Genomic DNA, 25006 nt, shown 5'->3' on the forward strand with positions numbered 1-25006 from the left:
GAAGGCACACTCTATCCCTTCATCCAGGTCACTGATGAATATATTGAACAGGACTGGACCCAGTACTGACCCCTGGGGAACACCACTTGTTACAGAATGATCATAAGTAATTCCTTTTGGTAGTTCTTTAATAACAACAGGTCGCTTAGAGAAATTGTGGATGCCCCATCACTGGAAGTGTTCAAAGTCAGGTTGGATGGGGCTTTGAGCAGCCTGATCTACTAGTAGAAGGCAGAGGGGTTGGAAATAGAAGATCTTTGAAGTTCCTCTCAGACGCAAAACATTCTATGATTCTAAGAACTTGGTTTATATATATATATATGAAAACCACGTTCTTAGAATATATAGAGACTATATATTAGAATATATCTATCTATTTAATAGTGGTCATTTTGTAGTAATATTTTACTTTTACTAGTAGTAATTTTTAGTAATCTACAATAAAGAAATTCACAGAAACCCAAACCTCCCTGTCCTTGTGCGTTACAGAATCCTGAGAACCCCATGGTCGCAATCTTACATACCCACAAGGTGGGTAAATCCTTGTAGGTCATGTCTGTGACTGCTACAGGAGAATGGCATAGAAGATGTGGCACAGGTTAGGATTGGAGATCCTGCAACTTACTAATAGTCAGTTAAAGAAATACAGACCTGAAGATGGACAAAAACAGTTGCAGAGATAACAGAACAAACAATGTAAGTGTATGGCATGATACGTACTATATCTGAATATAGACTAAAAGAAAAAGCAAGGTATAATAGTGTGTTAGAAAACATATAAAAATGACCTCAGGTGGATCCCTGAGTGAATAAGAAGAAATCATTAATATCACCATCATGTTTCTCCTGGTGAAGGACTCCCAATACTAACACCTCAACCGCACTCTCAACCAGATCGAAGCTATCCTCCTTAGGACCTCAAGGAGCAGTGGAACAGCAAGCATACCATCACAAAATGGGGTAGGAAGATATATGCTAGAATGTGTGCATGACAATTTTAACTGTATTATTATTACAACTGAGAATTTTTCTGTATAGCAGTATTCATTTCTGGTTTTCTTTTTCTGTAGGGACTAAATCTGAACTAAAAATACATGTTTGATTAGACAGTTAAGTTTTCAATTATAGTAATAATACATTCTTCACTTTATATATGTAACAAATGTTTCCGTTGTGCCCATAACAAGATTTTGAGAATAACAGACTGGCATGCTGGATTTCTACTCAGGCTGTAAAACATCATAACAGACAAGAGACAAGTTCTCATGTCTAGTTTGTCTTCACTGAGTGCTGTCTCCAGAAGGACTGACATAAACCAGCACTGAGCAGACTTCACACGCCATAGGATCACAGAACCACTTGGGTGGGAAGGGACCTTGAAAGCTCTTTAGTCCAAGCTCTGCTAAAAGCAGGTCTGAATTCAGACTTGCATCCTCTTAAAGCTTATTTGCTAAATATGAGTTTCTAGCCAGAGAAACTTCAGAATATCTCCATTCCTGTCTCCTTCCCTCACATGATGTTTCCACTCCTTTTTACTTGCTGCAGACTCTCCTATCATAAGGACACTATCCCAGGTGCCTTGGTGACTGAGTTAATTTCAAAGCCAGACAGTCTACTAACTGCTGTTTCAAAGGCTAATACCTGGGACTGAAGATAGGAGCAGATGAAAACCATCTTCCAAGTGTCAGCCCTCCATCACTCCACACATACAACAGGACAGATGAGCATTGGGACACAGCTGTTTCTTAGTCAGGATGGCAAGTTTAGCCTACCCACACATCCCAGTGAATGGGCTTTACCTCCGAGCTTTAGCTCTCTCTTCTGTGAAAAGCGGTAAAGACCTTCCCATCTTTTGGAAAGTACCTTGCAATCTAGTTAGTTCTAAAGAAGTTGTTACTGAAGAGGTGTCCCAGTGCATGCAGGAGGGATGGGGAGAGTACCACCTCTATGGCTGTCAATAGTACAAGAAATCTAGCTGCTTTCTACACAGTTAATTTTGCTGCTACTTATCAAACAAGCAGAAAAACAGGGGCTACTCAGGCCCAGGAGGATGGAGAGCCTTCAGACATTGCAATTACAGGGTATCATAAGCTCCCCTGAAATGCAAATGAAAATATAATTGTCTCTGTGAGCTAATGAGTCCCTAAGCCTCAATTCCAACTAGCAGTTGCTTATCACAATTTTAAATCTGTTATGCAAAAGAACCCAGAAGCACAGCTGCATCTGAAGCAATATTGGAGACAGAGAACTGATGCAAAGAAAAGATGGGACATGACCTAAGAGAGTGGGTGGAAAAATTTGTGACTGCACACTCTTCAAATGGGCCAGGTTTAAAATGAGAGGTGAACAGGGCTTTCTGCTGCCAAGAATAAATGCCAGTGGTTGAAAGAAACAAGGCTTAAAGACTGTCTTATAAAGGGAGGTAGCAACTGATGGCTGTAGCCTGGGTCTCCTCACAAGTCTCAACACATCATGGTTCTCACTGATGTTCTTGCCAGCTGTCTCTGCACTCATGTTTGGCTTTCTGTCATGCACAGATCTCAGTCTAGGCCAAGACAACAAGTGGCTATAAAAGCTGGGCAAGTTTTAGTTTTCTCATTGTGTATAGAAAATGACAGAGCCCCAACTTCGCAAAGGAGCTATACATATGCTTAAATTTTAGCCTATGCTTTTTACCTTACTGAATCCAAGGGTGAACTTTTGAAATGCTTCTTTCAGCTAGAGACTTGGATATATTCTGATGGACTGTAATTTAAAGCATCTCCAGATTAAAGCCACAAATCGTCAGTGGGGATCACAGGAATCCCATTGATCTTCATCCTCTTATGCTAAACATCCCAATCATTCAGCTTACAGAGAAAGTCATGCCTTAATATTGAGCTAAAACTTACACTGTTAAGGCAAAAACCAACACAACTGCTAAAACCTGATGTTTCTCCCCCCCTTTTAAGTCTGTGGCAAGGCTGACCGACAGTGACTTAGAGACAGACAGACAGATAGGGGGGAGCTGGGGAACAGGTAGCAGCACCAAAAATAGCTCTTTGAAGTGTCTTTTTTGCTTAGAGTCAAAAACAAAGCCCCAGCTTCAAACATGATGAAAAAAGAGTGACCACTAATAGAGAACAATTTGAATGTTCTTGAGGTAGACTCTTGTTGAGTACCATGCCTCAACTATGACTACCACCACGAATAGGATAATCTGATTAACCCTTGAGTCACTTCCATTCTGTTTTTTCCTTTTGCGAACACCAACAACAAATTTCCAGTTATCCAATTTTAAAGGAACGGAACAGGTTCACTTATTTTGTGGGTTCACTGCACTGTTCTCCAGTACAGAAAGAACTCTTCTCCCACCACCATGTAGGCAACCTACACACAAGGGGATGCTACATTGGCCACAACTTCTGGGAAATCACACCTCCTCCTAACAGCTGGCATGAAAAAAAGAGATTAAGTGCCAAAGCTGCTAGAAGAAAGCTCAAACGTGGTCCAAAATCAGCACACACCTGAAGACTGCCATGGGTTTAGTTGCTTTTGCAGCATGCAATATAGAATTAAGAGCTGTCTGTCTCTTTAGGCTGGAAACTTGAAGTGCTGTTAGACTGGTGGACATATTCAAAATGACTGAGTCACTTATAAGTTTATGCCAGTTACCCCTGTTCAAGGAAGGTGCAACTGTGATGGACAGTCAGAAAGAGGGGCAGCATGTCTTATTCACAGCAGCTTCATGCAGCTGTTCAAGGGACCTACTCCCAGTGCAAGCAACTGTACTCTCTTTCCAGCTCCTGCAAACCATACTTCTCTTCTTGTGAACATGGCATCTCAGCTACTTTCCCCCATATCCTCACCTCTCGTCTTTATTATGTTGCCCCTGTATAAGATCAGCCCCTTGTTGATTCTGACAAGGATTCTGAATTTGTCTCAGAAGCAGAACTGATGATCTAGTTGGGAAGCACAAAGCAAAAACAGGGCAATCACCATTGTTGCTTCCACAAGCTGGCTACAGGAAAATCCATCCTCTGCTTGACTTGTCAGATAACTTGCCTTTGCATTCACACAGCTAAGAGAACCAAAAGAAGTCCACCATATGACATCTCATTTTCATTCCTGCCCTGAGAGGAGTTTATAGTTGTACTGTACTGTCTCCTTGTGTGGCCACACTTTCAATGGGAAGGTGCAAGTACCCAGAAAAGGCGGTTGGGATAATCAAGATGTAAATAGACTCATGGGAAACATATCCTTGAACTGCTTTCAGTTCAACAGCTCCAATTCTAACTCCAGCGTGGGCCCCTTCGACACACCATGGAGCAGAAAGTCTGCTGCATCTCTGTGCTTTCATCTCATCACTGATTTGCCCAAATGGTGTGGCTGTGGAAGACAATTCCCGCAAGAGAGTCTGGAAGGAATTTGTCTGGTACCTGGCTGACATTCTGAAGACTTCCTTCCAGCTTTGGAAGTGAAAATTATGTGACGGGTCTTTTTCTTCCACTTCGCCTACCTCAACTTAAGATGTCTCCAGTGCAGAAACACTCCCTGCACTGTTTCAGAAAAAACCCTCTCCTGCTTGTTGCTATAATTTCTCCAGGTGACTGGTACACATCTACAGCATTGAAAAAGTTCAAGGGAGCCACAGAACATAGAAATAGCTCATGCTGGTTATGTCTTCCTTTCTATCAAAATACAAAGCAATGTCCCTGAAATATGGGAGACCACATCCATGCTGCCTCTTGCATACTGAATTAAGGCTCAGATGCCTCCCTCACTTTATGAACACATTACTCCTTTGAGAGGACTTCCATACTGATAGAACGTTTTAGTTTGCTCAAGAAAAGAGGACCAACATCCATCAAACTAGACTGAAGAGCTCACAGAGAGAGGTAATAGCAACAGTGCTAACATGCAATAACCCGTTCCTTGCACCTATAAAGGATGCAATACATTAGAAGATGTAACACAGATAACAACTTGGTTATCAGCTTGAGTGTAACACCAGTCACAAACCTTATGGATGCTTTGCCAGAATTATTATCTAAATTCTAGATGAGGCACATGTCTCAGTTCCAGGATACCCACAGCTACAAGGCAGCTAATAATACAGGACTGGTCAGACTCCAGATTCTGCTAGCAGGATACCTTCTCATCCTCAAAACCTTCTCTAGTCTCACAGCACCCCTGCTTGTTCCATTCGTCCACTAAGTTTTAACAGGGGCAAGCAAAGGAATAAAAGGGTAAACTTTTGTTCAACTATAAAGCTGACTGCTGGTTAGCAGACATGAAAGCAAAACCAGACCTTCTTCTTCTTGCCAACATTTCAAGCCAACCTAAATTGGGTCTGTAGCTGTGGCCATTTAGGGCCTTCTCCCAGGAAGACAATCCTAACGGGATCCATGTCAGCTAATATGGGTGTCCAGCACACACGATAAAGGAATATTGCCTGTGGTCTCTCCATTCTCCTGAAGGAAAGCCAGTGCCTCTGGGAGGTCTCTTAGAAGGTCAGTTAATATTGCTTTTTTGAGGGGACCACAGAATCTGCTGGTTAGCTGTGTTAGTTGTATCCATCAGTATGTTTGCAGAAGCAACAATAAAAAGGCTTGTGGATACCACTTGCATTGCTTTGTTAAGTCTGGAAGCTGATGCATAATTGATTTGCTGTCAGGTTGGAAGGATGTGCTGCAGGGAGAGTGTTCTGCAAGGCGTACACCTCATTTTAATTGATCACTTGAATGATAACATGGACATTTATGCCATTGTTGCAGTGGTGTAAGTGTAAACTGGGTAATGCAAGGAAGTAAGAGATGCATGGCTTGTTAGGAGACAGAATACTTTGCATTACCAGGGAAAAAAACAGAGCAGCTTTCAAGCACACCAGCCTTCCTGCAGTTCTTTATCTGGATGATGGCAAGCTAAAAGGGGCTGCCATACAGGGCGAAATTAGCATTACAAGTGCTCTCAAATAATGGCATGATACAGAGAGGGTGCAAACCCAAAGTTGTCTACAAAAAGAGGGATATTCAAGTGTACAAGTACAAGTACACTCCCTGCAAGGGAGCGGGGACCCACCAGCAGTTCTGCTGAAAAGGAGACGGCAGAGGTCTAAAGTACTGTCACAGCTAAGGCATGGAAGACACTAGAAAAACAAGACTAGATTAGGTTTTGTACTGCCTCTACAATTATTACAAGACCATGATGAGATGGAAATCAATGCAATGCGCCAGGAAATAGCTCATATTGCAGATTAAAGAGAAGAGCTACTAAATACAGCTCTCCTTCATCCTGCCATAGTGTGAATGTATCAGGCAGCAAATCGTCCTGATGTTCTGAGGGATTGTGTTCTGCTGAAAATGCTTAAATTACCTTCACCCGTTTCCTTTTATCAGTGGTCAGAATATATGCCAATGTTGTATTTCATCCTTCTCTAGCAAAGAATTACCACAGATCCTGTTAAAGACTTCATTATCACCTTTTTGGCCGAGAAGGAACACGTGCTTACTCATAGGAAGAAGTTGTAAATGTTCCCCAGAGGTGCTGAGATCTGCTTGAGGAAAGCACATTTTAAAACCTTACATAATGAAACAGTCTCTAGTTAGAATGATTTGTGTTACTTTCCATTGTCAAGCTGGTCTATCCATCTGAGTGCTGTAATGAGTTTGTTCAGGAACTTCAATGCTTCAGCTGGAAAGTATGCAGATGAGTCTTTCACAAGTTAATTAAGCTGAAGTTTAGATAACGATGAACAGCTTTTCACTACAAATATATTCTTCTACCAAAACCAGTTCAGCTCTCTGCATCCTTTGATGTCGTGGTGGCTGACTGGTTTGCAACCCACAGCCACATATCTGTGCTTGTGCTTATCTGTCTGACATAGATCCTGCAGCAGTGAAACCATAGCACCACAGTTTTTCGGATAGACCATCACAGCTGAAGTCCAACCTACTTCTGCCCTGACACTGCGCTGGAAAACTAAAGGCTGTGCCCTAAAAAGCAGTAAGAGCACTACTGCCTGTCCGATTGGTTTCCTCTCACACATTTGTGGCTACAGCCACAATCTTGGAAGAAAGGTGTGTTGGGTTCAGGCATACACTCTGCACTCATCAAATGACTAAATATAACCCTACTGATACACATAAAGGTCAGTACAGGTATAAGCCACATTGAGCTTGTTAAAACCCAGAGGCCTGCTGACAGTACATGGATAGTGTTGAGAAAATGTCTAACAACTGCCTGTTGGGACAAGAAATCAATGACATACCAGGAATGGCATTCTCTTTAAAGGAGAAATAGCTCTGCTTCTGATAGTGGTCTAAGGTGATGGTGGACAGGGAAGAAAAGAGCTCTCTGCTCACAGTTTCTGTTCTTCAAGATCCCTCAGGGACCCAGAATATGCTGTGAAACAGATAAATTTCCCATATTGCCTGTGAAAAAGTACGTAATCCAGCAGACCAGAAAGGGAGAAAGATCCCTGTGTAGGCAATTCTGCCTCATTTACCAAACCGGCATGTGGTCATGACCACAGAGTCAGCCAAAAGTCAGCCAGGTCTCTGAGTGGTTGATTACATGTGTTGTGCTCTCTATCCTTGAGCAACAAAGGCTGCAAGTGTAGGCCAGCTTCTCCAAGGAGAATACAAATAATGCCAGTGCTCCTCTCTCCTCTCACAGCTCCAGTGTGTGCTTCTTGGTTTGTTTTTGAGGGCATGGGAGTGGATTTGAATGAGAGAAAAAACAAAAAAAACCCAACAAACCCTGCTCTGCTCAACACAACTAATTTCTTATTTTTAAAGAGCCGTTGTTGCCAGTTTTAATACATATCTCAATAAAGACTGACTCATGAGTTGGCTCCCTTATAAAGGCTTTGTAGTTAAAGAGAATGGGAATAGGGACCTTGTTAAAATGAAAGCTCTATTGAGTGTTATGCATTTCAAGCCAATTACCTCTTATCACTTTCTCTATTTGGCTCTCTAAAAGGTTAACAAACATGAACAATGAGCATTTGCCAGAACATAAGGAACCTCAGGACTCTCTGCTTGAACCCTGAACTGAATTTAACCACTCAGAGACTCACAGTGATCTAATCATGGCACATCTCTTTGATTTCCTGGTACAAACTTGGAATAAAAATTATAGGGTGCGGTGGCTAACAAGGATTGTTCTCCTACCTCTGAGCCTACTATTCTTATATAATCAATACAGTCAAGGATGGGTTTCTTCTTGCTCATATTCAATGCCCTGTACAACAATGGCACTCTGCAGTTACTGTGTGCACACAGTAGTGGAAGGCACAGAGAGCTCACCTTCTCAGTAAGGCTAGCAGTTTAGCAAAGCCAGCCTGGTGGGGTTTTTTGTGTGGCAATGAACACATCTAAGAGATGGGGAGGGAGAAGAAATGCCCTCTCAGCATAGAATGGCTCTTCAAAGGGTGCCATGGGCTTTCTGGGAGGGGAGATCTGCTGTGAGCAGTCTCCATCACCAGTCCATGGTGCAGTATCCCCAGCAGTAGTACGGGGTACCCTGTCACCATATGAATAAGGTCCTGCTCTTACTGCTGGAAGCTCTAAAGCAAGCATGCCTCATGCATAAAGGTGTCCATTCTCCCCCCATCCTAGGTCAGAGTGCACATTTCTCCCAAAGGTCACCATACTTCCTCATTAAAGCCAAGGCAAGGTCTTTCTCAGGGAGAGTTGCACATACATTGCCCCAGTATAAATTGCTAGAATTCTACTGTGAGTCCAGTTCATCACAAAATTACCATGTCATCATGAGCAGAAACAGAACCAAAGCTCACTGGATGAAAGTCTCTGATAGCATTAACTTCTACATGTATGCTCCACTGGCAGTTCACAGCAGCTCCTTCAGTAGCACCATGTGAATATTAGCCCTGTAATACAGACTGCTGAGCTGTGTAAATTCACAGGGGTATCATTTGTCTTCATTCTCATTGCTGGGCCCAAGAAGCACCTGCCTCTAGATAATGACAGGTACCAGAACCTAGGCACATGGTTGCAGGGAAGAAGTTGCAGCAGTCCAAAGAAGGGTAACAGGTTTATTGATGGATAACTGGGGTGCTGAGCCCTCGAACAAGATTTGTTGTTTCATTTCCTCCCTTCTGTCATTGTCCTGATAAGAGGTCACCAGGAAGAACAGACCCCAGCATTTCTATGAAACACAGACAGCAGCTCTGGTCGTACCAAATAGCATGAGCAAAATGTCAGTAGATTCATACTGTTACCCCCTACCAGCTGCACCATTGAAAAATGTCTGCTCCTAAGGAGTACATGAGAAAGGGTTCCCCAACAGTGCCACGTAGGTAAACAAGGGTAATTTACAGCTCTGTGCAGGGTGATAACATGGGCATGAATCACCAGGTGCCTTCAGAGAGCAGCTAGACAGGAGCTTGAGTGACAAGGAGGACAGGCAAGAAAGCATTATCAGGGCCAAGGCCTGCCTGTCTTTCTCACATGAAGGACTATGTACAGCATTCCTGATCCTGTGGGAGTGAGTAAAGAAACTGATCCTCTCCATGCCTCCTCAGGAGACAGCAGCAGCCCTGAAGTAGCTGAGAAAAGCGATGCCAGTGAGATCCTTCTGCTAGGCACCGCATATTAGATGAGGAAAACCACACAGATAGTCTGATCCTGGTGGATACATGACAAGAAATGGTTCCTAAGCTCTCCTGTTAAATGGTTTTGGTGCTTATCTTAGCACCAAAGCGAAACAAAGAGAGAAAACATCCTGACAGGAGGGTTAATGAAACAAGGAATAAAAAAAACCTGTAAGATAGGCCAAAGTCCATGTCCATGTGTGTTAGCTATTGAGAGAGGACAGAAAATTAATCATGAAAGAAAACATAAAAGCACAAGATGAAGGAGATGCAGAAAAGCATCTGAAATAATGTACAAGTGTGTCTCAGATCCTTTAAAGTTTCAAACGGCACTTAGACCATTTGAAGTCAAGTGTGGCTTTCCCGTTAATGTCAGTCATCTTTAAGTCAAGGCCTTAAAATTACACTACTGGCTTTTATCTTCTGTAGTAGCTCTGATTAATCCTTCCCAGTGGAGGAAAATTTCCCTATAAAGATGAACAACACTTCACTCTTACAAACTGTTTGAAGATAGGAGAGTGTGATCTTTCTCTTTTGCTCTAAGTGAGCTGCACTTGGAGCAGATCTAGCTCTTGTCATAACCAATGAACTCAGCCATCAGCCTGGTATAGTGTTTCCCAGAATATTTGCATATTGCTTCCTAAGCAGTTCCCTCTTCCCTGATACTGGGAAGTTCAGCACAAATACAGGAAGGAGGTTTTTCCCAGGCCCTTCTCCCTGAACTCTTCTCTGATCCCTGAGGAAATTCTATAACCCTCAAAGTATCAAAGGCAGATTTTAGCACAGATGGATACTTCTTTCTTGTGTTGCTGAAGCCAAATAGGAATCCAGGCAGGTAAGGAGACCATTTGTCTCACACTGTATAGAACAGCCTTTGCAGCTCTGAGACCACTGTCAGAGACTGAAGTACTAAGTGGGCAGCAAGACAGCACACTGCAGCTGAACTTGGGTAATGGGACTTTTCAGAGGAGGAATGGGTAGGCTTCCTCTGTCCTGCCATCAGGAAATGTAATTACAGCATCAGCTTTCCACACTGCCAGAGGCACAAATAAGAACAGAATGTCAGCTGCTTTTTCACCTGGCAAAGCTGTCATGCTTGAATGTGCAGGTGGCAAGAGTGTGAAGGCATGTTGCTCAGTTGCAGTTGATGTGATACTACAGCAAGAAGCTGGGCTAAGCATCCAGACCAAAGAGACAGAAGGTACTCCTCCCACCACTTGGAGTCCATGCATAAATCTGGTTCTGGGTTCCTTCCACAGCTTTGTCTCTGCTGCAGATATCTACCTAGAGATATCTTCCTAGAGATACCTACCTAGGCGTGCAATTTGACTCTACATGTCTTCAGGGATGAAGAGCTCTCATTGGATTCTTTCCCTCCTTGAACTTCACGGGAAGAAGAATTTTGCTTCCCAGGTTGTCCTGCACTGAACAGATTTGCTTTTGTTCTGTTCCCTGAGCTTTAAGTGAGAGGAGAAAATAGATGAGGAAACAAATACTACACTGAACTAATGTAAGTTTCCATTACATACAGTGTTTTTTAGCATGGATCACATGTTAGTTGGCTGTCATGTCCTTAACCTAAAGGATAATTCTGTCACCAAGGACTTTGTAGGATGGGTTGTCTTCAGCTGGAGTTTGGTCACCTCCTTTCCAAACTCTACCTGCATGACTTATTTGCTCTTCTGATGCCTCTGATGCTTGATTAGAGAATTTGCAGATGTATTAAAATTGCAAGTAATGAACAATTGTGTTTTACGTATTCACTTCAAACAAAATATGAACCACACTGTCACTGCATTTCCTGACTTTGGGTTTATTTTGGACTTAAAGCTTATTTAAAATCTTTTATAAATTAGTCCATTACCTTTTTTTCTTACCATGAAATGCACAACATTTCACTGAATCACTCTTGCATTCCCTACTGCCAGCCAAGGCTATTGTGAGATGTTTATCACCCAAAAGCTACTAAAACTAATGCTTGTCACTTAAGCACAACTATAAATTCCAGCTAACCAACAAGGCAAAAAATAAATTACTTTATCAACTCCACTCTCTTTACATCTGCTTTATTCCCAACTGTAATACAACCAGTTATAATTGAGTTACAGTTTAATCAACTAAGTGGGCCATCCTGTGAGGAAAAAATAAAAAAAAAAAAAGAGAAAAAGGAAGAGAGAATCTAGGTCGCTCTGTTCTTAAGACAACAAAATAGATAATTGCTTCACTCCAAAGCATCCATGCTGCACTTGGGGTATGTTTGAGATCTTATGTAACTAATACCAACTCCGGGTTAGCCAACTCCCTCCCTAACAATGTGCCACAAATGCCTCTACCATGCACATTGAGCAATGGAGATGGTAGATCTGACCCATCCTTTTCAGACTGTGTGGAAACAAGAAATACTCCAATGCATGAGATTTAGAGGGGATTTTTGTGAGTTGTTAAGGAGAAGGGGAAGAAAAACTGATTATTTTACTTGCATCTGCAAGAAATTAGTAGAAATGCTAGTCTTCAGCTGCTGTAGACTGACTCTGTCAAAAGAGATATGTTTAGAACAGCTGAAGTTTGTAAATTACATTATGCTGTATCAGAGCAGTGCCTATGAGGGCTCAGAACTCTATTGTGCAGAATCAAGCCCTGGGTTTCACTGGTCATCCAGAGCTTTTCTTTGTTGGGCTAGATTAGCTCATTTGCTGTCTTTTAATTAGGACTAATTTTTTAAGCACATAAAAAGGACCTAGTCTTCTACAGTACCAAGCAAAATATACACTAAAGTGAGCCCTAAATCAGTATCAGTTAACCACATGAGAACCAACAATAAAACAGCATTTCTACAACTGAGAGAAAAAAATAATGGGTGTTCTTAACTCAGGGTGCCAAATCCCAATAGTTGGCTGGAGTTAAAACAGCATTGAAGCTGACATACCCTGCATTTAACCCGGGGAGAGGGTTCAAGACGTAAAGCAGAGTTAAAACTGTAGCAGCTTTGTCTTCACTTTAGACAGTGTGGAAGCAGAACACTCTTGTCGATGGTAGTGGTTGAGAGAATGTGTTTTACCCATCTATTTTAAGCAACTGTTTGTGTTGCTGCCAGCAAAGCAGGAACCCATGTATACTGTCTTGGAGGAGAGGAACTGAGGTTCAGACAGAAGCAGTACCACCTGAGAAATTTTACCAGATGACAGTTAAAAAGCAAAACCAGAAGTTCCAATTGAGTTCTTTAGCCAGGAGGCAAGTCATTGCTCCATGACAGGCGAACTCAGGCCACACGACCAGAAAAGGGAACACCTTGACATGGTGTTCAGAGAGACGTCAATTGCACTGGGATCTCTGCCTGGCAGAGTGCTCGCTGGCAATACAAGATGCACAGTCAGCAGTAAAGGATGGCACACTCCTCTTCTCTTTCAGAAGCCAACATTTTGCTATGGAGTGAGCTGGTGTCTTACCATCTGCCTGTGTGCCCTTGCTGAAGGTTTCCTTTGGGTAGGCACTCCTGAAGCAATCAGGCAGTTTTAAGGAGACTTGGGTGGAAAGTTATCAGCCATGGGGACAGAGCCTCACAATGCTACAGGAGACATTTGAGCCCAAGGGATTCAGTCTTGCATATAAAACATGTCTCTTTTCCTGAATGCTAAGCCAGCGTAAGGCACCCTCCTAAACTGCCTACCTAGGTAGAGATTTAAGTCATACTGGAATGTGAGCCTGCATCCAGGATATTGCCAAAGTAGAGATCAGGAGCATAAAATGAGGAGCATAAACTGAGTGTAACAGTCTACCTTCACAAGTAAAATAGTAAATATTGGTACTGAGGAAGACATACAACTGTTCAAAACTGGCAGAAGATTGCAGGGAAACACCTAGTTCTGAAAGTATTTATTTCTCAACTGTAGTGTAAAACAAACAAATGAACAAATGTATTGAAAACAGCTGCTTCCATGTGAACTGCACGTAGAAGTTACCATGGAGGGAATGTCAAGTATGCTTGTTACGTGAAATTCAAGATTTCCCCCTGGGCTGAAACACTACAGCTGGAAAAATATTCACTGTAGCTGTGACCTTGCTTTACTCAGAAGCAACCTGACCAGCTATTCTAGAAATGACTTTTCAAATCCACCAAGTCCTTTGAAATAAAGTCACTTTCAATCTGAATCTGATAGTTGATTTCAGATCATCCTTGGAGCACTGGGATGACATAGCTGGCAGACCTCTCCTCTTCTCATATGGACACAACAGTGCTAAAAAATTTTCAGAATAGGGAAAATTAACCACTACTCTGTGACATCCTCACCCAGAGGGGCACACTGACAGACCCTTGAACCCCATCAGAGACTATCACATACTGTAACAACATCAAATCAAAATTGAGATTAGAAACTAAACCTCTTTTAAAGAAGATAGTTTTGTTATTAGGGACAGTCTTACAACTAAAGAGTCAAAGATTTTGTGTGCTGTCTATAGAGGTACTCAGGATAGAAGATTATTTCCTGCCTCATTGGCCCTATCTCTCTGGGCATGCACAATTACACTGATTCATTGTTTGAAACCCCCGTGAAACCCAGCTTCCATTTCTCCCCACTTCCCCCAGCAACAGGTTCCCCCAGCACCTCTCTCTTCTTCCGCTAGTCAGAAACACTCCTCTAATTCCTGACTCAAGTATGTTCATGGCCATTTTATTCACATTATTCTTTTACGAACATTGTCTTTCACCTTAAGTAGGTCTTCCTTCACTGCAGTGTTAAGTCTTTCACGTATTTAGAGAGAGCAGTTGTGTCACTTCTTAACCTTTTTCTCTACATTTTAATGCATCTCCATGTAATTATAAATTTCCTCTTTCACGCTCCTTTTAATCTGTCACTGTGCAGCTTGGCTGACATGGAACAGGAACTGCTGATATTTAAACTGTGCAGTAAGAAAAATACAGAGGAGAAAGTTGCAATTGTCACACTTTAAATACACTGAATGAAAAAAATAATTAAAAGAGTTGTCTATTTCTAATGGAGACTGAGATTTTTCTAAACACTCTCCCAAGCAGTTTTACTCTGATCTAGAACTATGCACAGGAGCAGCTATGTTGATGTGCTGGCAGTTACCAAAACCTCCAAATAGTTTCTCCTTCTCAATTTTCTGTTTGTTTGGGTTTTTTTAAATATAATTTCTTTTATTTATGAAAAAATAAATCTGAAGGAAATTGCAAAGAGAAACTGGTTCATTCACAAAGAACAAAACATTTCACTCAGTAAAAGCCACACATTAATTCAGAGAAGAGTGGCATGCATACACTTAATTCCAGCATAAAATAAATGGCTGTCACAGATTAAAAATACATCTGTTTGGATGTATTTTTATGCATCATTTGGATATGAAGTCTCATGCAGCCTTTCAGGTTTGTGATGAGTCTATTCTTGATTGCTGAGAAAATACAAACTGTGAGTTTAAAAGCTTTTCATGAAGAAACCCATGTTTTAGTAGAATCTTTGCAAAGTCCTCATGCAAATTAGAATTTTAATTAACACATGCATTTTCAAGGAATTTAATGGACACATAGTCAGGACAGGCACTGGAACAGAGACCAGGTAGTTCCACAGAGTTTCTGCCCCTTCAGGGGGCAAGCAGAAAGTCTCACACTACATGTAATAATATGGTGGGAGGGAGGCAGAATGAACAAGAAAACTTCACTGCCAATATCAAGTCATTGACAAACTTTCAAGTCCATTAAGTATGCAAGTTCAGCTCTGCCAAGCACCAAGAAGCAGAAGGAGTGACAGAAGGAAAAAAGAATGCTACTTCTGTTCCCCTGAAGAGAAGGGCAGTATTCAGGTGTCTGTGAGTCACACTTGACTCTGTCCTACTCTTGGGGTAATGGAACCACATACTGCTTCCTATGCAAGGGGACTGGGAGACACATCATCTAACCTAGAGAGCAAGTGACCTTACCAAGCACACCTTGAGTTCTCCCACAGATGAGGCCAGCAGTTGAGACAACCATCTCCTAATCAGTTACCTTAAACACAGGATTCAAACTTCTTTTCCACTGGTCAACTTTGCTTGTGTTTGCCAGCAAAAAACAAGAGGTGGATCCAGGGACACAGAGACTTGGCAGTTCAGCTGTCTGCCAACCTAAGCATTGACACACATTTCTTTGCCATCCCTTTTCCTCTAATAGTTGTCTGCCTTCACCTTTATTGCTCCCATTCTCTCAGGAAACAAGAGTTATAAAAAACCTCCACCATTCCAGACTTGCGTTTCTTTCCTTCTTTTCCACAGAAGATAATTCACAGCCATTTGAATCCCAAATTTCTGTTGATGTTGCAGGTTTGACATTCCTTCAAGGTCAGTATTGCTGCAAATAAGCCACAAGACTCAAATCATGCTGCAAAACTGTAAGTAGCTGCTAAGCAGCTTCATTCCTGTAGGTAATGACAAATTCAAGTTGTAAAAATATGCACAAAGTCAGCAGATAAAATTTATTGTTTGTATTAAAGCATTTCTGCAGTGACAGTAATTTGAAATCAACTCATTTAAAACTGCGGGGGGTGGGGGTGGGGGTGTGGGGGGGGGGAAGATCAATTCTCAAATTGCACAGTGATCATTGATTTGGCCCTAGTAGAGAGATACAATTTGTTTAAAGTATTTTGTTTCTAGTATGCACTGTGATTTGTACCAGTGATAGGAAGATCACTAGTAACCTTTGCTATGTCTGTAATTGCAGCTGTTACCCTTTAGCAAACCACACGATCATCTGCTCAGCAACCTGTGGAAATCCTCAGCTTTCACAGCAAAGCTCTACAACCTTTGAGACATGTCCTCCAGCCACTAAATCCAACCTGCAAGAAACAGAACTGACTATATCCAAGCTCTCACAATAAAGCTGTAGGTGAGAAAGACAGCAACCAACATCATTCTCAAAGCCATAACTTAGCAAATATTTAAGGTTTGTGTAGCCTTGAGCAAGCACATGGAATGAGTATACAAAGGCAGTGCGGAGTTGCAACCTCCCAAAGAGGAGCACCCAAGGCTAAGGCAGGGTGTCCTCTGCCCCACTACTGAAAAAGGAGAGTCAGAGAACTTGGAAGAGTCTCAGCATGTTGCAGCTGTTGAAAGTGGGAGTTGAAATTCTGCAGCTTTGAGGGACTAATGTCCCATAGTCACCACTTTATGACCCCTATGCCCTCTCCAAGGGCCTGAAAACCTGTGGATTCCCATCCTAGAGAACACTAGAACCTGCATCTCTCTCTGAGTCTCAGCACCAGCCCCTATTCCCTCTTTCCGCTCTGTGCACTATCATGTAATGTTCAAAGGGGTGACTATGATGTTCAAACACAAGAGCATGCATTTGCATGTAGCTCTCTGGCATGAGAAGCCAGTGGCAACACACTAGAGATCTGTCTCTCTTTTTCTGCCAGCCTTTCCTGCTTACTGCCATTCCTTTTCCAGGACTTCTCAACAATTTGGTGGCCTTCAAAAAAAACTGCTGGAGAACTTCTAATCTCAATGCAGCTGCTACAGATTTCATACTGCAATTTCCCATGTAAACATCGTGCTGCTAGAATGGATTTTTGTGCTGTTGGCATTGTGGGTGCTCCAGAATGAAGGAGACATTCCTGTCCTCCATAACGGCAGGGTGCCTGTCTTCCCTTAAGAATGGAGAGCCTTTGCAGAAATTACTTAGTCTTTTTGGAGCCTTGCAGTGCTAACAAACACAAACAGTCCATACACTCTCAACTTAACTCAGCAGGGTTTCTAAACCCATGTAGCCCTCATGGATTTGATTTCATAGTTTTGTCTTCACTTCTAATCAAAGCACAAAGCCCTCCATGTAAATCAACATTCATCTACACCAGCCTCTCTAACGGCTGTCCTTTGCCAGCACATGAACAAGTGAATAGGTCTCCACAGCTAACAGCTGAGCTACAGTCTGAACTTCCCTTTCCCCAAGGACCAACACAAAGGCAAACCAGTAGCTTATATTTTCAGAGTCCCATTTCACCAGGAAGGTCTGAATAACTGCAATGCATCACACACTAGACTCCTGTCCAGCTCCAAATCCACCACTGCAGATAGTGTTTCTATGCAACACAGACCAAAAATTCAGCATTGACAAACTCAATTTGTGCTGAAAGTATGCAGCTGGCAAGAAACCACCATTTTTCTCTGCCCCCATGAGAACCAACTTCAATTATGAAAGACACAAAATAAGAAAAGCCAAAAAGATTCAGGTGTACAGCAACAGATGTTAAAAGGAAAAGTATCCAGAACTTCCTTTGAAGTGGACAATCAGAGAGAAGCATCTTTTGTTCCGCCATGAAGTAATCCTAGACAAACTCCTTAATGCATGTGAAATTTCTTTATTTCCCCCTCTGTCCCCTCTGAGAGACAAAACTTCCTGCTTATCCATGTCACTCCACTCCAAGCAGGCTCTTGACAAGCAGATGCTCAGCAAGAGAAATCCCAGTTAAGCTCTGTGGCATACCTGTACAATCAGCAAGCTGAAGGTTGCTTATTTCCTCCAAGGATACTAAATAAACATAACAAGGATACTTTGCTCTCAGTGCCTGCTTACAAATAAGACAAACAGAAGTAAGATCCCAGGAGACACCAATCAAAGCATTTCTATGATTCTAGCAGCAACAGGCCCAACAGAGGCAAGCAAACATAAAAGGAAGGTTTCTCAGGAAAGGCACAGGAAGAAAGGACCTGGTCAGATTTCCTCCTCCTGGTTTGGATCATGGATGGAATAAATCAGCTGACCCTCACTGCAGTTCTTTCACTGGTATCACCTCCACAGTCAATGATCTGCTTCCTTGGATCTTTCTCCACGGTTTTAATGGGAATTCCTGAAGGACAAACTAAGCCCTACAGATTGCCACTGGAGGATTTGGCATCAAATAAATCAACAAGGAAGATCCAAGGCTGATATAAATTAATCACCCTTGAACAGCTATAGAACCTATTTTTGTTTTGTTTTTTCTGGAAGCACTGAGACACCTACATGGTATTTTCCCTTCTATCCTTGTCTCGGCAACAGACATCATGATTGCACTTAATCCAATTTTTTGAAGAAAATCTCTTTGCCAACAGTATGCATTAGAAAAAAAAAAGGCCTATAAAACCATTCCTTGTGAAAACTGTATCCATCAGATATCAACGCTACCTCTTCATCTTCAAAATGTCTTTAAAATGCATATACTCAAAGCATCAGACAAAGAAAAAAGGATCCAGAACATAATAGATCAACAACACAACTATACTACACACTGAGGCTGCAGATTAATATTCTTACTCACTTAAAGACTGGTATAGTTCAGTGGAAGGGACCTACAACAAACATCTAGTCCAACTGCCAGATCACTTCAGGGCTGACCAAAAGTTAAAGCATGTTATTAAGGGCATTGTCCAAATGCCTTTAAACACTGACAGGCATGGGGCATCAGCCACCTCTCTAGGAAGCCTGTTCCAGTGTTTGACCACTCTCCCAGTAAAGAAATGTTTCCTAATGTCAAGTCTGAACCCCCCCGGTACAGCATTGACCCATTCCCATGTGTCCTATCACTGGATCCCAGGGAGAAGATATCAGCAGCTCCCTCTCCACTTCCCCTCCTCAGGAAGCTGTAGAGAGCAATGAGGTCGCCCCTTAGCCTCCTTTTCTCCAAACTAGACAAACCCAGAGCCCTCAGCCACTCCTTATAGGATATGCCATCAGCCCTTTCACCAACTTTGTTGCCCTTCTCTGGATGCATTCAAGTATCTTAATGCCCTTTTTAAACTGTGGGGCCCAGAACTGCACATATTATAGGCAGAAGTTATCCAAGAACAAAGGTAGATGGGCCCCCAGCATCTACCACATGCTACAGTGGGCTGCAGACCTCCTGTCTCATTTCAGATTCTCCAATCTTTGTGATTTGGAAGCACCTGACAGACAAATGAAAGACCTTGTGTGTCATAGGTGCCAAGGATTACAGGCAAAAGAGACCCCAGAAGTAAATACCAGCACTACTTGTTGGCACTACAACATGCAGTTCTGCATTAGTTTCTGTCCTGCTGCAGGACTTCATACATTAACATAAACAGTGGAGCACAGTCTAGCTGATGCATGAGTTCCCAGAGCAGGGGAGAGGCTCAGCAAAGAACTGCAAATGTCAGAAACAAAAGCCTGAGCTGGAGGACAAAAAGACAGAAACCGCTGTCTGTTCCAGCCTGGACAGGTCTGTATTGCCTCTAACTGCACTCAATCTCACTGACTTCTCCAGGAAAAAAAAAAACAAAGATCAAGGACTTAATCCCCACATGAGAAGCAAGTAAAGTGAGGCAATCTCAGCAGCAAAATATACATTTCATAAGCCAGGCAGAAGGCTGCTGCTAAGACGTTGTTAAACACTAGTACGGTTTCCATTCAGGCTTATCTGATGTTCACACACACTCACATCTTCACTAACGTAAGCTTAGCACAGGGGCTGCTTTTTCAGAGCTTATGGACAGTGACTTAAATCCCATTATCTTCAGGAGGGTTTAAATCTCTGCCTACCCTCAAGAACAAGGGGATTCCCTCTGGACTGTGATATACCTAGTTGAACCAAAGCTGCTGGTAAGGGACATGAAGTAGGCACTCCCCCCTGCTGACAAATTCCAGATGGCAATCTAGTTGCATGTCTTCTGCCTACAGTATTTTAAGAATCCTTATTAACCAACAGAAGTCTCCACTGAATCTTGACAGATAAAGAAGTGAATGCCAAGCAGCAGTCCTCACTAAGCTGCTGCCAAAGAAACAGAAAATCATGCCTGTAATACAGCCCAGTGAATATCTATGCAGAAACTCAAATCTACCCTTCTTCCTTGCACAATGAATTCAAGAGGTACTGGCAGCATGAAGAAGAAATTAAGGCAGTACCGTTCATATGCATATATGAAGTTAATTACATGATTAATCCACAGGCTGACATTAGGAAAAGTCGCTATTTGAGGCAGGCATCCCAGCTAGATATTTCTCCTATCTGGGCAATAAAAGGATTGCATTAAATGGGCCCTGCACATCACTATATAATATAGAGCTGAAGCTATTGTGGCTGTTCTGCATATTCGTATCTTCACAGCCTTCTGGTCTGCACAATGCTACTTTCTGCTGTAAGAAATCTCTCTCTCCAACCACATCATGATGCCCCCTCAGACAAATCCTCCTCACCTTCCTATGGGCTTTCCCCTTCTCTTTTTCCATATGAAAATACCTAAGATCCTTGGCCCGCAAGTCCCCCAGTAATAGGATGACAGCCAGCAGAGCTTCATGAACTTTAGTGTCTCTTCTACTTCAGTAGAGTTTCCCTATTTGTCCAAGCCACCAGTGACAGAAAGTAACTGTAGTATGACATGGGAGTCAGCTGTTGGCGCACCCTTTGTTTTTGCACAAACCTATGAAGAAATAAACAATGCCCAGTGAAAAACACTATGGCTAAATTCCTCCAGGGACCATTTCAGGTCCTCCACTTCCAGATTTTTCCTGGGAAGTCATACACTTTGGCCATGACAACAGGGCTCCAGAGCTCTGACCTGGCTTGATAAAGAGCACTCCTACTCATGAAATCACTCTGGTTGTCCTCGTTTAGTGAACTGTCACAGGAACAGCAAAGTGACCAATCACCCTGGCTACATACCTATGTCAATGTCCGCTGGTGTGGCAGGGTCAGAGGTACAAAATATTCCCTTGCTGTCTCTGTTACTTCTGTGGAAGAAGCAGCAATTTTAAGCCTCTAGGTTTCCTCTTGCTATTTTCTTCTTGTTGTCCTACACAGCTAATCAGAATCATGACTGCATTTCGTATCTATTGTGTCTGTCACTCTCAAATAATAAGTGGAGTGACTTTCACACAGGGTGCTGAAAGGTCTGAGGAGCATGAAGAAAAGCCATAGAAGCAAATTGGTCAAATAAGCTAATAATTTGTATTGCTTTTCCCGGACCACAGACCCCACTGCTAATGAAAATGTCAAGGATTTTACCTTGAAGAGGCCAGGGACTTGCAAAGACACATTTCAAGCTTGTCAACCACCAGGCAAAGACTCTGCTGCCAACTCTAGCAGCAAAATCCCAGTGCTGGAGGCACAGCAGAGGATAGCCTTCCACTGCACAAAACCAGCGGGCTTCTGCAGATGCCCTTTAACAAGTCAGGGAAAGAACGCATTCCACTTCAGCAATACAATAACCTGCGAAACTGATTTCACAAAACCTAAATCCCCATGTCACACAGAGTTCCAAACAAAGGAAGTCTATACAACATAACTGCCTTTCCTTGCTTGCTAATTTAGCTCACCTACCTTACAAAACACCTTCCTGGCTTCTCCCCCTCTGACTGAGAAAACTCCAAGGAAAAACAAATCTGATTGTCCTGTGCTATTAGAAACAAATTAAATGTCTTCAGATTGCTTCAAAAGCAACAGGAAAACTCCCACAGGAGTGTTCTGCTAAGGCTACTGTTTATTGTTAATTAAGCAGAGTGTGAAGTCTCCTCTTCCTCAAGAAGGGGAATGAGGAGGTGGGAGAGCAATGGTGTTTTCCTTCCAGTACCTCCTTTGATCACTCCACTATGATGAAACCTGGTCCCAAAGTCATCATATGCTTCAGACCCCTGCACAGCCCTGTCCAGCAGGAAAAGGGCAAAAGCACCCTACCTGCAAACAGTTCTCAGGTCCAGCCTCTTAAGCTCTTAAGCTCATAAGCTCTGCACCTACTTTGGTGCTGGATACTGGGAAGAGAAAATGCCATGCACATAATGCTTAGACAAGGAAACCCAATTGGCTCCCACCTTTGTGAGGTGTCCCCAGCCAAGAGAGTGAAAAGGTTAAGCTATCATAGCTGTTGGTGGTCTGCAAGCAATATCTATAGCAAGTCTGATTCTCTGTAAACTGGAGGGGACCCTACTGACAAAACTGCAATATTTTTTTCTTTCTTCGAGAGTGCCAGAAGAGATTTTGAGGATGGGATAAGAACATTTGCACCATTCAAAAAAATCCCAAATAGACAGCAAAATTAATTCGGAGTTGTTCCGGGAAAAGCGACATTAAACTAAAAATCAAAAGCCATGAAATCCACAGGAAGATCTCCCTGAAATTGGAGATAATAAAAAAGCTCACTAATAGATCACACCATGTATCCTAGCCAAAGCAAGCCTGTCATCCACCAAAAGTTTGGTGCTTTGCTCAGTTTGAGCATCTCCCTCTGGATGTCAGAACTGGCAGACAAAAAAGGTTCTGGTCCCATAATTAAAGAAATAAACTGTAACCTTTAGTCCTTAGCTTACTGTGCCTGTACTGCCAGATTGCATGCTTGCATCAGCTTGGGCTTTACCTCCAGTGGGTAAGGAGTGTCCAAAACCACCTTTACTTTCCATGTTATATTTGCCCTGGGAGATCTTTTTTTCCTCTTTGAAATTATTTGTCATTTAAAAATAGGTCTCTTAATGAATTAACATTTCCTGGATTTTACCACTCTGCAGAGACTTCTCCTTTATTAAGTAGGCAAGTTCCAGACACATTTTGCTAACACATTATGTCATCTGGCAGAAAAGCTGGTACCCTGGGCAGCATCTTGACAGACATCAGAAACTCAGCCTTCACCAAAAGATGACTTTTGAATTTGCCTTCTCAGCAACTACTATTACAACACAAATCCTGACCCTGGCATGCAAATTTATGTTAGAATTAATTTCTGCCCAGAGTAAATGCTGTTAAGCATGGGCCCACACTGCTTCCAACTCAGGTTAGTCGCTAAGCTGCAAGAAAAGGCATGCATCTCAGCTGTTACTCCTTTGCTGTAATCCTCCTCCCCCTGCCTTTAACTGCAGTCTCTAAGCAGTCATTTCCCATTAGTGGATTCACCGATCTCCAGCTGCAATGGCTAAATCTCCAGTTTGCAGGTACACTTGTTCATTTCTGTGCAAGCAATCTTATTCACACTGTAGATAACAGTGCAAAAATCTGCTCTTCTCAAAACTATTTCTCCCTCAACACAGGCACTGAAGAGTAATGAAATGTAACACTGCTACCATAAAAACCGTTATCTTCTCACATAGATATTTTCATATCTTGCTATTTTGTGCAATCAGATTAGTCCCTTTCTTCTCCAGTTTTATCTTCTCATTCAAAACACCCCAACTAAAACTTGGGTTGCTTGCTCTATTCTTAACTGTGAGAATTTTCCTCCCTTGGTGAAGAAAACCCAACAGTTTCTTTGCTTTCAAAGATGAAATTCATGTTTCCATGCCATGGGAGACAGACCTGCAGTAAATCTTGAAGCTGTATATGACATCATTAACACCATGCATGAAACATTCCCACAATCCCATGACTCTGCAGTTTCTCCACAAGAAGATGAATGGAAAATACACACATGGGATATGGTACAAAAGAGAATGATCAGAACCACTTCATCGACTTTCTCTGAGGCCACCTATTCCAGTTCCCAACAGCAGCCAGCATTCAGCATCGCAGTGACAGCCTTGTTTTGACTGAATGTTCAGGCCAAGCAGCCCAAAAAGGCAGCATAACTGTGGCAGAATGAAGAAATGTCACTCCCAAATACTTCTGCATTGTTTTCAATTTCTCTCCCCCACACCACTGCCTTTTCTATTTCCCACCATTAGTTTAAAACAATTCATCACACATGGAAGGAAATATATTGAAACCATAAAAAAGGTTGGCTTCCAGGTAGGGTGTGTGTGGGATACTTTATTACTGTTTCCCTGCTTATTGCGGCAATGTTCTTATTAAAAATAACTCTCCAAATACAAGGTACAAAAATTTCTGCACTGACCATTTTTTGGTCAAGTTCTGGCCAATGTTTAGGGGGAAGATGATAAAGGGGCTCACACACACACACGAAAGGCTACTTTTTCTTTGGCTTTACTCTGGCTAAGCCTGACTGCAGTCTTTGTAATACCTGCCTCAGTGGCATGGCATGAAGCAAAGCAAGACCTGCACACTGTACAGCAGGGTGTGCAGCCAGCTGGTAGGGTGCCAGATTAGGCAGGACCCAGGGCCTGTACACCTTGTGTGGGAGGTCTCTCCCCTGACATGGGGTTCTGGTCTCTGCTTGTTGCTGCCCTCTCCTACTCAGATTCTTCAAACACTTGGCTCTGGGATCAGGAATCAGTGATATGCATGCTCTCCCGGGTCCCCAAACAGCTCTTCCAGCTGCAGACCCTACCAGAGGCTCATAGCAGTCCATCCTCTCTCTTGCCAGGTGCAAAGGGGAGGGAGAGCAGAGAGGGATGCAAGGCCCCTCCTATGCCAACCACACTTACCTCCTAGAGCTTGTTTCATAACAAAATCCATAGTGATGGCTTAGGTGTGCTGCCCACCTTCACACCTCACGTGCAGAGACCAGGAATCCTTGAAGGGCTATCTGCAAAGAGGCACAATCAAAAGAGGA

The sequence above is a fragment of the Gavia stellata genome, chromosome Z (assembly GCF_030936135.1).
Source record: "Gavia stellata isolate bGavSte3 chromosome Z, bGavSte3.hap2, whole genome shotgun sequence".
NCBI classification, from domain to species: domain Eukaryota; kingdom Metazoa; phylum Chordata; class Aves; order Gaviiformes; family Gaviidae; genus Gavia; species Gavia stellata.